Raw genomic sequence first — 15119 nt, 5'->3', positions numbered from 1 at the left:
AAGACTCGGCTGTGCAATCAAATTGAAGATTAATGATTGAACGACAACTTAGATATGTATATTGAAAAATAGATATTTAATAAAATTGATAATGATGTTATTATACGAAGTTATTAAAATATGAAAATACGTTGATTGTATAATTTATTGATATATATATTTTAATATTATAATATTTTTAATTTTTTTATATTATTTAATTTTAAACAGAATTTAAAGTTTAGGATTTAATTTTTGCCCACCCTACCTAAAATTTCTGGCTCGGCCACTACCAATGATGATCTTGAATATCAGGTAATTTCCAATGAACTCCATCAGCTCTCTATTTTACAATTACAGCGTTAGCCTCTGTTTAAGGTTTGGTTTTAGATTCTCTTATATTATAATTGTTTAATAGAAGAAAAAAAAAAGGGGGGGGGGGTGGAATATCAGAAAAAATATTGAATCATCTAAAACTTTTTAGAAAAAATTCTGAATTATGTGAGATGAAAACTGGTCCCATGATTGTTCAAACTGAAGGTTTCTTCAATGTCGGAATCATCCTTAATGAGTCCAATTATGATATTTGGTCTCAACTCATGGAAATCCATATCGTCAAGAGAGAGAAACTCTCTTATATCCGTGGTAAGATAAAACCACCTGCAGAATCAGATGTTGGATATGAGAAGTGGTGTGCAGAAAATCATAAAGTTAAGAGATGGCTATTAATGTCCATGACTGTAATGCCCCGTTTTCTCGGACGCGTTATAAATTGGGACAATTGCGAGATAATAATTTTTTTTTTCTTTTAAATGCTAAAGCTAAACCACATCATACCTCGAATCCGTCCCAAAATTCTCAATCATTTTTCTCGTAAGAGAATCACTATATACATCAAATGCGGAAGCAAAGATCGAAACCTGATATCTTAACATTGATCATAAATCAAATCTTACATCTTCAACATTTCTCAAAACATTCAGAATACATGAACTACATACATTTTATTCTTCATGCACTCTGCTAAGTGCCGTTTCATGCATCATTTATCCTTGAATCTGCTACAATCTCCACCTGGAACGTTTGAATATTCCAGGGGCAAAACCCAAGTTAGATGATGAATCATCTAAGTAAGGGTACATAATACTATGTCATGTGTGTATGTAATGTCTTACCTCGTAGGTGTCAACTGCACCCCTCATGCTACCTACCATTTTAGCGGCCCCCTCTTTCGAAGCCGAGGTGTATGAGTGCACCCTTGGCAAAGTAGCGGTGCCAGTTCATATGCCCTACGACCTCAAATGCGAGTGATCAATGATATCAACGTGTATTTATGCATTTCATAGTCATGTATGCAGTCTACGTGATGGATACATATCAGGGCATGTCAATATAATGAAAACATTTTCGAGGAAGTACCACTTACCTTCTCAAGCTTATCGAGCTACCTCGATATCTGCGCCTGCCTCGAAATTCGTGCATCGCCTTGATTTACGTGCCAACCTCAAAATTTGCACGAGTCATTTCAACTTCAGCCTCAAAGTATCCTAATCACCAAAATTATTTAAATAAACGTTAAAATCTATTTTTCCATAATTTCTAGCATTTTCTATAATTTTCTCTCTATTTCTTCCTATTTTTTTTCTCAATAAATCCAAATTAAATATTTCTAAAATATTTTCTCAAATATTTAACTACGATAATTCATAAAATAATATTCTTGAATTTCTAAAATTTTCTAAGAAATTTTACTCACCTTAACTTAGCATCCCGGATTTTCTCGGTATGCGTGCTTTATCCTTGAAACGCGTGCCCGGTCTGTTTTTCTCACCAAAATTTCCAAGATATCATCGAAACATAATTTCCTACTTTTTCGGGATTTTCTAGGATTTTTACCATTATTTTCCTATTTTTTCTTCATTTTCTTTCTTTTTTTCCTCTTTTTCTTTTCTTTTTCTTTTTTCTTTTTTTCTTTTCCCTTCACTTCATCTTCTTCCTCCTCCTGCCCCTGCCATGCCTGCAACTTCCTTTTCTTCTTCCTTCTTTTCTTTCTTTTTTCTTCTTCTCTTTTTTTCTTCTTCTTCTTCTTCTTCTTCTTCTTCTCTTCCTCTTCTTCTTCCTTTCTTCCTCCCTCCTCTGTTTCAGCCCTGCGCATGCGAACCAGCTTGCCCACCGCCGCCGCCGCGCGCCTTCCGGCCTACCGCCACCCTCACCGCCCGCCGTCGGCCTCCCCGGCCATTGCTGCTCCCGCCGCGCTGCTGCTGGCAGCCGCACGTTGCGGCCGTTGGCTGCGGCTGGTTGCTGGTTCAGCGCCACCACCCGCGGCCATGGCTGCCATGGCCGCACCAGCTACCTTCGGCAGCCCCTCGAACCTTCCCAGCCTCCTCTGACCGTCGCGCCACCATCAGGAAGCCACCCCTCGCTGCCTCGGCCCTCCCCTGCTCGCGTTGCGCAACTGTTGCTGGCCGCGGCTTGCTACCAGCGGCAACCATGGTCGCGGCCACCTTGCTTCCATCTCTCTCTCTCTCTCCCTCTTCCTTGATTCCCTCAGCTTTTCCCAAACTCAAACTCCCTCTCTCTCGCATCTCTCGACCAGCTTCTCCCATGCTTCCATTTCTCTTCTCCCATTTCCCTGCCATTCTCTTCTCTAAGCTCCCTATTTATAGCAAAATGTAGCTTGGGCATTACTCAACTTGGCGTGCAAAATCTTCCAAGGTTGTAGAGGTAAGCTTCAGTTGCAGACGCGTGGCTGATTTGTGCAAATCACGGATGGCTGATTTACAGGGCATGGCACACACGCGCACTAATATATATATATCACGCCGCGCATTTAATTCCTAAAATCTTGCTGGCTTAATCTCCAATTCTTGCGCAAATCTCGGTTGATTTTGCAGAAAATCCTTGGCCAGCAATTAAATAATCCAACTTGCAGCAAAATGAAGCTTCACAGGAGCTCGCACACACACATATGTATATATATCTATATAGCTATTATATAATACACCAACAAAAAGAAAATTACACTTTTAATTAAGAGAAATTATACATTAAATCCCAATTTTATCATAATATTACTTGGGTAATTTTTTTATTGCAACCATGCCCTCAAACACCGATTAAACTTGCATTTTAATACTGAAAATTCATAATTAATAATTTAAATTTTACTCAATATAGATGATTTTGCCCCAATGTCCTCACCAGGTTGTCGTTTCATCCCGAGACCACCGAAGGGTTGCTCGTTTCGCAAAACCAGAGCCCTCCTAGGGTTCCGCTAATTTTTCGGGAGCCTTCTACAACGATTTAATTTTTTAGTCTAAATGGCAGCTGCATTTTAGCTGTACCGAAAACTATTCTCGATCAGATTTCTTTCGATACCATAAATTCTATCTCAAAACGTTCATCAAAACCATATAATTTTTCTTAGATAATTCTACCCCGAGACACTCTCTGCAGTTGATTTGGTACCTGAAATTACTATAAAATCAATTTTTCGGTGATCTAAACTCAATGAAATTACGTGGCAACCTTATCTAAACTTGGGGTATTACAATGACCCCAGAAATTATGAAGCGTTATCTTCGCTTACCCATTACCCATGAAATTTGGAATACCTTGGCAAAGGTTTTCTATGATGGAAGCGATGAACTGCAAGTTTTTTCATTAAACAAGAGGGCTTTCATTGCTAAGCAAAATGGAAGAACACTCTCTGTGTATTATGGAGAATTAACAAAAAAATTTCGTGAATTAGACCACCGTGATAAAGTGGTCATGAAGGATGCTGATGATATTACAGCATACAAAAATTCCATTGAACGACAAAGGGTACATATATTTCTTGCTAGATTAGATAATATTTTTGAAACAATTTATGGAGAGATTTTACGCAGGGAACAACTTCTAGATCTAGAGAAGTGTTATGCTTTGATTCGTCGAGAAGATGTTCACCGTACCACTCTCAAGGGTAATATTGAAAGCATTGAGGCTTCTGTTATGGTGGCTTGTAATCGATCCAACCAACAAGATAGGTCAAGCTTAAATAAAAACAACAATAATATTGAGAAGTCTACCCTTAAATGCACTTACTACAACAAAACGGGCCACACAAAAAATAAGTATTTTGAGTTGGTAGGATATCCAAACTGGTGGGATAAGAATAGAAAAAACAGCTCCAAAAATACTTCTACAACTGCAGTCACTGAAATTAAAGAAGATGCCGGGGTAATTGACAAAACTTCAGCCTTGATAGTAGCAATAGAACAAAGAGGTAAGGTTTTAAATATTTCTGCATCTGTTTCTAATAGTACATGGATAATTGATTATGGTGCCACAGATCATATGACATTTGATTCTAGACAAATCACATCCATTAACCCATCCTCACAACAATATGTGTTTACTACCAATGGTACAACAACCCCAGTCACTGGAGAAGGCTCTCTGTCTCTCACTAATTCTTTACAATTAGATTTTGTTTTAGTTGTTCCATCTTTAGATTATAATCTTTTACCTGTTTCTCAAATAACCTCAGCCTTATCTTGCATTGTAATTTTTTAGCCGAATCATTGTGTGTTTAAGGATATCCAAACAAGGCAGACGATTGGTTGTGGTATTAAGAGAGGGAAACTGTATTATCTGAACTTGGTGCCATCAACGTCAACAAAGTTGCAACAAGCTCTGAATGTGGACACTAGCCAAAACAAAGGGAACTCAGACATCTGGTTATGGCATCATCATTTGGGACATGCCTCATTCAGTTACCTAAAAAAATTATTTCCTAAGTTATTTTCAAAGACTGATATTTCTCGTTTTCAGTGTGATGTTTGTGAACTTGCAAAAAGCCATAGAACTTCATTTCCATTACTTTTGAATGCAAGTCCAATTCCTTTTATGGTTATACATTCTGATGTTTGGGGACCATTCAAAGTTCTTACTTTGGGTGGAGCAACTTGGTTTGTGACTATTATTGACGACTGTACTAGGATGACTTGGTTGTGCCTGATGAAATCCAAAGGTGAGGTTAATTTGTTTTTTCAAAAATTCCACAAAATGGTGCGTACTCAATACAATACACAGATTCAAGTACTGCGAAGTGACAATGGAGGAGAATATCGTAGTACTGAACTTCAACAGTACTTGGAAGCACATGGAATTATTCACCAAACTACTTGCCCCAAAACACCCCAGCAAAATGGAGTAGCAAAGAGAAAAAATCGACATTTATTGGAGGTTGTACGAGTTTCTTTGATTGGAGCCCATATGCCACTATGTTATTGGGGAGAAGCTCATTCCTCTGCAGCATACTTGATCAATCGAGTGCTTTTTAGTACTATCAAATTTCAAACACCACTTCAATCTCTCTTCGAAGCAATTATTTCGCCTATTGTTTCCAACTTACCCCCCCTATATCTTCGGTTGTGTAGCATTTGTACATCTTCATAAAGATCAATGAAACAAGTTGGCTCCTCAAGCTTTGTGATGTGTCTTTGTTGGATATGCTACTCACCAAAAGGGATATCGGTGCTATCATCCTCCCAGTCGTCGAATGTTTATCACACTGGATGTTGTTTTCCATGAAAATTCAATGTATTTTTCCTCTGAGCCTGATATTCAGGGGGAGAATATTATGGAGGAACTTCAATCTCTAGCGTATAATGAGAAAGATGAAAATCCTGAAATTCAAAAAATTGATGTGGGTAACTTGGATATAAGTGGTCTAAAATTAGATTTAAGTGGTGATGGCTCAAAAACTATGAAAGGAAATGATACATTGGATTTAAGAGGTTTAAGTGTGGATCCAAATGGTGATGAAAACTCAAGAATTGAAGCTACCACTTCATCTCAAGATAAATCTTTCATACCACAAACCAATGATATATTAAACCAATCGTCTGTTGAAGATAGTCCTGCTCAGGTGACTGAGTCATCTAGGAAACAATTACCACAGCGTCTTACCAGAGGTATTCCTAAACCCACATATGAACCTGAGTTGTCTAGCAAAGTCAAATATCCCATGAGTCATTATGTGTCTTACCAGGGTTTGTCAGAATCAAATCAATCATTTATAAATCAATTATCTACTATATCTATTCCTAATAGTGTGCAGGAAGCTCTAGCAGACTCCAAATGGAAAGCTGTTATGAATGAAGAAATGCAATCTCTTCAAAAAAATCAAACTTGGGAGCTTGTTAATCTTCCACCAGGAAAGAAAACAGTTGGATGTCGATGGATTTATACAGTGAAGCATAAAACAGATGGTTCAATCGAGCGCTTCAAAGCAAGAATTATAGCGAAAGGATATACTCAAACCTACAGGATCGACTACACATAGACATTTGCTCTTGTAGCTAAGATTAATATTGTCAGTGTTTTATCATCCTTAGCTGCAAACCTGGATTGGCCATTGCAAAAATTTGATGTGAAGAATGTCTTTTTACACGGTGAGTTGTTGGAAGAAGTCTATATGGATCTCCCACTAGGATGCATGACAACAGAGACATACAGTCAAAAAGTCTGTAGATTAAAGAAATCATTAAATGGGTTGAAACAATCTCTGAGGTCATGGTTTGGTCGATTTACAAAGTCAATGAAATCATTTGGCTATCAACAGAGCAATTCAAATATACTTTGTTCTTAAAAAGGCAACATGGAAAAATTACTGCACTCATCGTTTATGTAGATGACATGGTGGTAACAGGAAATGATTCAGAAGAAAGGAAAGCCTTATATGAATACTTGTCTAGAGAGTTTGAAATAAAGGATCTAAGTCCTTTGAAATATTTTCTTGGGATAGAAGTGTCTCGATCTAGTAACGGCATTTTCTTATCTCAAAGAAAATATACATTAAATCTTCTACAAGAAATTGGTATGTCAGCATGTCAGCCAATTGATACATCGGTTGAAGAAGGCTTGAAATTATGTATTGAAACTGATCAAGTTCCAGTTGACAAAGGGAGATTGTAACACCCTAATTCTCGGGAGGGCATTACGTAACGTAAGATTCTGGGGATATAATTTTTTTTTCCAAATAAAAACCCATCACAAAAACTGTTCCCCGAAGATCCCGTTACACCTTCTCAATATATCAACTATGAACCATCAATAAACTAAGACAGGTTCACCAACACAAATGCGGAAGCTAGATCGAAACCTTAATAGGTCATAACCAAAACCACTTTATTTATAATATAAAGTCAAACCAGCATTTACAAGATGTCCTCAAAATAAACAACATTACTGAAAATGACATATTACAAGCTATCACTAATCATCGTCACTCCTTGGCAATTCCCTTTTCTTTCGCACCGCTGCCTTCACCTAGAATGTTTGAATATTCCAGGGACATAGTCCAAATTAGATGATGAATCATCTAAGTGAGAGTTCAAAATCACATTTTTCATGAATGAATGCAAGACATGAAATAAACCAATACACCTGGTAAGAATCCCCAGCACTTAACCTTACCACGGGAAAAGAGCAATCTCTCTAAAAGCTATGCCACCATACCGACTTGACAACACGACGACGCGATGTGATTCTAGTTTAAATGGGGTTGCCAACGCATCTCACCAGAATGTGTTCCCACCTTAAGCATCCAGGAACCACCATACAATTCCAACTCCAAAATTTCACATGGACCACCTAGTCATCCTAGTGCAACTTCCCTAGCCAAACGGTCTAGCACGAAAATCAAGACGGCTATCCTGACATGCTCACCAGCATCAGATACCCCTATTATTCCGTCACGCCCTTGGAGAATTACGGCTACACTATCCAAACAACATCTTAGGCTGACATCCCATATGAACAACACAGTATGGACCATCTAGTCATCCTAGTGCAACTTCCCTGACCAAATGGTCTGGCACGGAAACCAAGACAGCTATCCTGACATGCACACCAGCATCAGATACCCCTATTATTCTGTCATGCCCTTGGAGAATTATGGCTACACTATCTAGACAACATCCTAGGCTGACATTCCATACGTACACACAAAACTCAAGACAATGTCACATTTCACAATTCAATGCATCATCTAAACAACAGTTTTATAAAATGCAATGCACAATTTCGAAACATTTAGAGACGAACCTCCCTCATAAACCAACCGTCACCGGTTACCGTTTCAATGTACAAAAACCATTTTGCATGAAATCCACAACACATTTAGGTAACACAAATACCAAGTTTTAGGGTAAACTACTCACAACTTAAAACCAAGTTTTCAGATAGAACACTCACCTCGACGTATTCGGATCGCCTCGATCCTCGTTCAAAGCCTCATTTTGTGTGCCCAAACACAAGCACTTGAACTTACAGTCAACTTCGAACCACAACACTTCCTAAACACCATAATTAATTAAGGAAGCATTAAAATCCATTTTCCTCAATTTTTTCTTAATTTCCTCTGTTTTCTCCCATTTTTCACTTTGGTAATTCCAAAATAATTATTTTCTCAACCATTTTCTAAAATATTTCAACACATAAAATCCTAAAATAATTAAATAAAAATTATGGAAGTTAAATTACCAAAAAGCCCCTTGTCACGCGCCTTCACGTGCTTGGCGCGTGGGTGCGGTTGGAAGATGGCGCGTGGCTGCACGCGTCACCGTCTTCTCCAAAAATTCGATCGCCAGCGGTTGCTTTAATGGCCACAAAATCGGTACCCCCTTGAAGCCCTCTTAATGTCAATCACAATGGCACCAAAATCAAGCTGAAACAACACCGAAAAGCCCTCCAAAAATCAATTTACAGGCAGCCCTAGGCAGTCCGCCTCCCATTCACGGCCAAGCTTCGTTTGGCCACCAAACGAACATGAAAATACCTCAAAATGCTCCCAAAATTATCCTTGATGCCTCGCGACCAAAAGCCTTCTATCATTTACCTTCAATTCTCTCCAAAAGGCGAGCTATTTGATGCCAAAAACTCAAAACTTTCAGCCCCTATTTATACTAAAATTCCGATCACCTCATGGCCAATCAATGGTCAAAGCTTGGTTCCCAAGCTTCGTACAGCCGGATACGACCTTCCCCAAGCCACCCTCGGCCTTCCCATCGCCGGAAACGGCGACCACGTGTGGTGGCAGTGCGGCGACCGACTTCCTCCTTCGCGTTCACATTGCCAATTTTTCCTAAATTGCATTTTGACCCCTTGATTTCTTTCAATGGCATTTCTACCCTTTTCGTTGAGTCCCTGAACAATCTAACAATACCACTAAGACCCTCAAGTCCTGTACTTATCATTTCACCTTTGAAACTTTCAAAAAATTACTGTTTTAACCTCCCTCGAGCAAAATTAGAAAATTGCACTTAGGCCTAATTGATCGTTTTGACCTTAAATCCATTCAATTCAACCCGAAATCACTTAAGGGTTGTTCTACATATAAAATAATAGTCCTTAACACGCTCTGTTGACCTTCTGGACGTCTACTACGTCGATTCAGTTTTCTCAACCTGGTCGACAACTGTACCGAAAATTGTTCCCGATATAATTTCTTTCATCACTAAAAATCATAATTTAAATCACTTGTCGATACTATACCATTTTCTTTGGCTATCTAGGGTCCGGGGTACTCCCTCTAACTAATTCGGTCGTCCAAAGCTGCGTTAATGTACCCTATAGTCTCACTTTTCTGCAAATTCCATTTATACCCTTCATCAAATATTATTTATAACCTCAAATCATTCCCGGGTATTACAGAGATACCAGAGACTTGTTGGTAGATTGATGTACCTAGCACATACTAGACCTGATCTTGCATATGCATTGAGTATTGTCATCCAGTTTATGCATAATCCTAGTGAGCAACATATGAATGCCATCATAAGCATTTTGAGGTATCTAAAGTCCACTCTAAAAAAAGGAATTATATTCTCTAAAAAAATAGGGGAGCAAACCATAAAAGTATACACTGATGCTGACTAGGCTGGAGATAAGGGTGATAAACGATCCACTTCAAGGTATTTTACCTTCGTAGGTGGAAATCTTATCACATGGAGAAGCAAGAAGCAAAAAGCAAAATGTTGTTGCTCGCTCAAGTGGAGAAGCTGAACTTAGAAGACTGACACTTGGAATTTGTGAAGGGTTATGGCTAAAGTTTCTCCTATAGGATTTGGGATGTTCAAAAAATAAACCAATTCAATTATATTGTGATAATAAATCAGCATGTGATATGGCCCATAATCCTATTCATCACGATTGAACGAAACATGTGGAAGTTGATAGATTTTTCATCAAAGAGAAATTAGATGAAAAATTTGTAGAGTTACCAAAGATCTAATCAGACGAACAAATTGTCGATATCCTCACCAAAGCAGTCTCAAATCGAGTATTCTCAAAATTTGTGAACAAGTTGGGCGTGAACAACATCTATGCACCAACTTGAAGGAGAGTGTTAAAATATTCTTTTCTTTATATGGCTGTGTTGACAGCCTGCTTGTTGGGTGTTAGATGTAGTGCTAAATTAAAGTGTTGTGATATAGCTAAGTGTGATATGTAAAGAGATTAAACATCTCTCTATATATCACTACAAGAAAAACGGGATTTAGCGACGGATTTTTAGCGACGGACATTTACGTCACTATTCTTTTTTTTTTTTTAGAATTAGCAACGGATTTTAGCGACGGAATATTTTTCCGTCACTAAATTTTAATAATAATAAAAAAATAAAAATTAAATTTTTATATAGCGACGAAATTTGTTTTTGTCGTTATTTTTAGCGACGAAAAAAGTTTTCGTCGCAATATTTTAAAAGAAAAAATTAATTTTAATATTAGTTTAAATAATTAAAATAAAATTTTAAATTTAAATTTTTTATTATTAAAATTTAGCAACGGAACGATATTTCCGTCGCTAAAAATAGCAACGGATATAACTTTCCGTCGTTAAATTTTAATAATAATAAAAAAATAAAAATTAAATTTTTATATAGCGACGGAATATGTTTCTGTCGCTATTTTTAGCGACGGAAAAAAATTTTCGTCGCAATATTTTAAAAGAAAAAATTAATTTTAATATTAGTTTAAATAATTAAAATAAAATTTTAAATTTAAATTTTTTATTATTAAAATTTAGCGACGGAACGATATTTCCGTCGCTAAAAATAGCAACGGATATAACTTTCCGTCATTAAATTTTAATAATAATAAAAAAAATAAAAATTAAATTTTTATATAGCGACGGAATATGTTTCTGTCGCTATTTTTAGCGACGGAAAAAAATTTCCGTCACAATATTTTAAAAGAAAAATTAATTTTAATATTAGTTTAAATAATTAAAATAAAATTTTAAATAAAAAAAAAATTAAAATTAGCAACGGATTATTCAAATCCGTCACTGATTTAGCCACGGATTCAATATTCTGTCGCTACCTTTAATTTTTAATTTTTAATTGTTTTATTTAATTAATTTATAAATATTTAAATTTGGAATGAATATTTAAATATACATTTAACCATGAGATGAATATTAAAAAATTAATTTATAAAATTTAAATAAATATATTAATATTAAAAATCATAACATTGCTAAATTCTAACTATATCAATTAAATGTATAATAATTAATTATTTGTAATATTTATTAACTATGTACAAAATGTAAACAATAACGGGCTTGTAATATTTATTAACTATGAGAATTTTTTGCTAAGCTAAAAGGTTTAAAAACCATAATGGGCTTGTTTTTTTGCAGCTTAAAAGCTGTAATTTTTAACTTCTAGCTTAAAAAAAATGGTAATGTATTGTTTGTTTTAATTTGTAGAATTATAACTTATAGCTTCTACTAGCTTTTAGAAGGGGTAGATGTAACATCCCGTTCGAGCGATAGGAAGGACCGGAACAACTTACCCTGATGGGCCTACACGAACTTCCCAGGGGGGTCACCTATCATTGGATTGCCCCAGGTTAAGCACGCTTAACTTGGGAGTTCTTTGCCAACATTCAGCCCAAAAGGTATCCAGCTGGTGTTGTTTCCTTCCTTACACTATCCTCGATATATACTAACTTCTCTGGGCTCTCGGGGTATTACAGTAGAAGTTGGCTTTTTCAAAGATAGGGTACCCCAGCTTCTACATCTTTCTGAGAAGTTACAACAAATAAGTTCATAACTTATTTTAAGTTATAAACTATAATTTCTTTAATCAAGCTGTAACAAACATGACCAATATATGAACGACATTGTATCTTATACTTGATAACAATATCATATGTCACTATCTAATATAAATATTATGTACAAAACATTAATGTGGATCAAGAAAAAAATAAATATATCTCTTTATCATTTGTCCTCTCTAATTTTGTCTTTGACTTATAGATGAAATTCAACAATCTGAAACTCGTTGTGTTGATCAGATGGGTTCTGCCATTAGTATTGTTCTATTCTATAATTGAGAATCCTAAGTTCCGTGGATGTTTTTAATTTTTATTTTTTAAATTATTTTAAGAAACTCAAAAATTACCCTAAAAATTTATAAATGTTATGTAGATTTTGTTTAATATAATTTTTATTTATAGAAAAATTAATTTTTTAATATAACAAACTATTAATAAATAATTCAATATATCAAATTAATTTTTAAATAAATATTAATTTAAAATATAATAATTTAAATTATTTTATTATCACATTTTAGATAATTACAGTAAGATTTTATTTAAGTTATTTAATAATAAAATTTTATTTAAAATACATTATTTTTATTAATTAAATAATTATTAATATTATTTTTATAAGTTATATTATTTTTTATATAATTAAAATATTAAAAATAAATAAATTCAAGAGGCAAGAATTTATTTTAATAATAGTTTTAATAATAAAAAATTAAAAAATACATTTTTAGATAGAGACGGAATTTATTTTCTATCATTAATTTTACCGATGGAATTTATCTTTTGTCACAAATATTAGAGACGAAAATAAATTCCGTTCATAAAGTTTAAAATAAAAAAAAAATAAATTAAATTTTGCAACAGATTTAATATTCTGTCACTACTTTTAGCGATGCAAAACTATTTCTATTGCTAAAAAATTAAATTTTAATTGTAATTTTTTTACTTTTGAAATATAGAGACGGAAATTTTTTTTCGTCGCAAATTTTAAAAATAAAAAATTAAAATTTAATAGGGAATCAAATAACAAAAAATAAATAAATAAATAAATTTAGTGACGAATTGTACGAGTTCGTCGCTGATGTAGATACGGAACTTTCAATCTGTCGCTAAACTTAATTTCTATTTATTTATTTAATTAATTTATAAATATTAAATTCTATAAGAAATTAAATATATTAATGTATATTTAATTAAAAAAATTAAAAATTTAGATAAATATATTAAATTTAAAAATCATAATATTACTAAATTCCAAATACATTAATTAATATATTTCATGTGCATAAAAATAAAACAATATCGAGGAATTACATTATATAGAAAAGAGTTTATAAGCTATCTTATCAATGTCTTATTCTCTATAATTAGGAGAATTATATAAAAATAAAACAATTAAATATATAATTAAGTCATTCACAATAAATAATAAAAAATAAAATATTTATTTAATATATTTATGTAGCGCTTGTTAAAATGAGCAAGATAAGTAAGTATGAAGATAAGTTCGAAATAGTTTTCGGACTAAGATATTGAATAATGGTTTTCTCCCTTAATAGTTATACTAGAAAAAAACTATAGGGGGTTAATTTTTATTTTTGAAGTTTAAGTGTTATGTATAAAATATTAATGTTGAACAAGAAAAAAATAAATATATTTTTATATAAATTTAAAAATTCTAATCCATATCCCTCTCTCTTATTTGGCAGTATTTGTTAACCACTAACTATTATTTGTCAACAACCAACTATCAATCACTTGTCGTTATCACCATTATCTTTTTCCTCGCACCATTAGTTGGTGTCGCAACAAATTACCTCATGTTATTAAATATTATATCTTTGTTGTTTTGTTGATCATCATTTCACTTTTTTCTTTGTATGACAGTATATCGTTAGTTTTAAATATTTATGATTTTTAAAATTTTTAATTTTATTTTTGTTGTTTACTACTTTATTGAATCAAATTAATTAAAATTCGATATAACCTCTTTGTTTGTATGACAATATATCGTTAGTTTTTAAAATGTATTATTTTTTAATTTCTAATTTTATTTTTGGTTTTTACTACTTTATTGAATCAAATTAATTAAAATTCGATATAATCGAATTAATTGAATCAAATTAATAAGAATTATCATTTTTTTTTAAATTTGCTTCTATTCAATTAATGTTTTTAAAAAAAATTAGTTTTTTGTTTTCAATTATATTTTTTAGTTAAAAATAATCTAATCGATTGGATTTTAAGACAATGATTTTTTTATGGTAATAAAATGACGTCGTTTTTGGCCTATCACACAATTTTTCAGCTTGTTCGATTTTTTAGCTTATTTGGTTTATCGGTTAATTCAATTTTAATTAATTTTTTTATATGTTTGTTTGGTTTATTGAATCTGTTTAGTTTATGTAGTCTATATTTAGTTTTTTCTATTGTTAGTTAATTTAATTTATTTGGTTTAATCTGTAACGACCCGTTAGGGGGTCTAGGTGTTTTCGAGTATTTTATTATGGGCTCAAAAAAATTTTTGCTTTAATTAATTGAGGATTGAAAATATTTTTTTTTTATGAAATAAAGTGTAAGTGGAAATAAGAATTTAGTAGCCCATCTAAATGGGATCCAAAAATGTGGGGAAAGTCCAAGTGGATTGGGCTATTGTGATGTGTTCAAAAGTTTTAATTATATTGGCTTGGATTATGATAATTTATTTGGGTTGATGAGTTGGGCCATGGAATAGCCCACGGTATGGGCTGAGCCCAATTAGGAAATGAGATTTGAAATTTTTGAAAGAAAATAATCACAAAATAAATTGGCCATCAAATGCCAATAGTGCCCTTGGTCTTTCTTTTGACTACTATAAAGGTGAGGGGCAATCTGGTAATTTGATAGGATGCAGCATGCAAGCCTATAACCCTCTCCTTTTTCCCTCTGTTGCGCCCGAAGCTTTCCTCTTCCATGTAACCTGCCAACGTCTAGCTTTTTTCACCTGCCATATCTCATTCTTCATCTGCATCTTTTTATTTAACA

Source organism: Diospyros lotus, chromosome 13, assembly GCF_014633365.1.
Source record: "Diospyros lotus cultivar Yz01 chromosome 13, ASM1463336v1, whole genome shotgun sequence".
Classification (NCBI taxonomy): domain Eukaryota; kingdom Viridiplantae; phylum Streptophyta; class Magnoliopsida; order Ericales; family Ebenaceae; genus Diospyros; species Diospyros lotus.
This window is presented reverse-complemented; position numbering follows the sequence as displayed.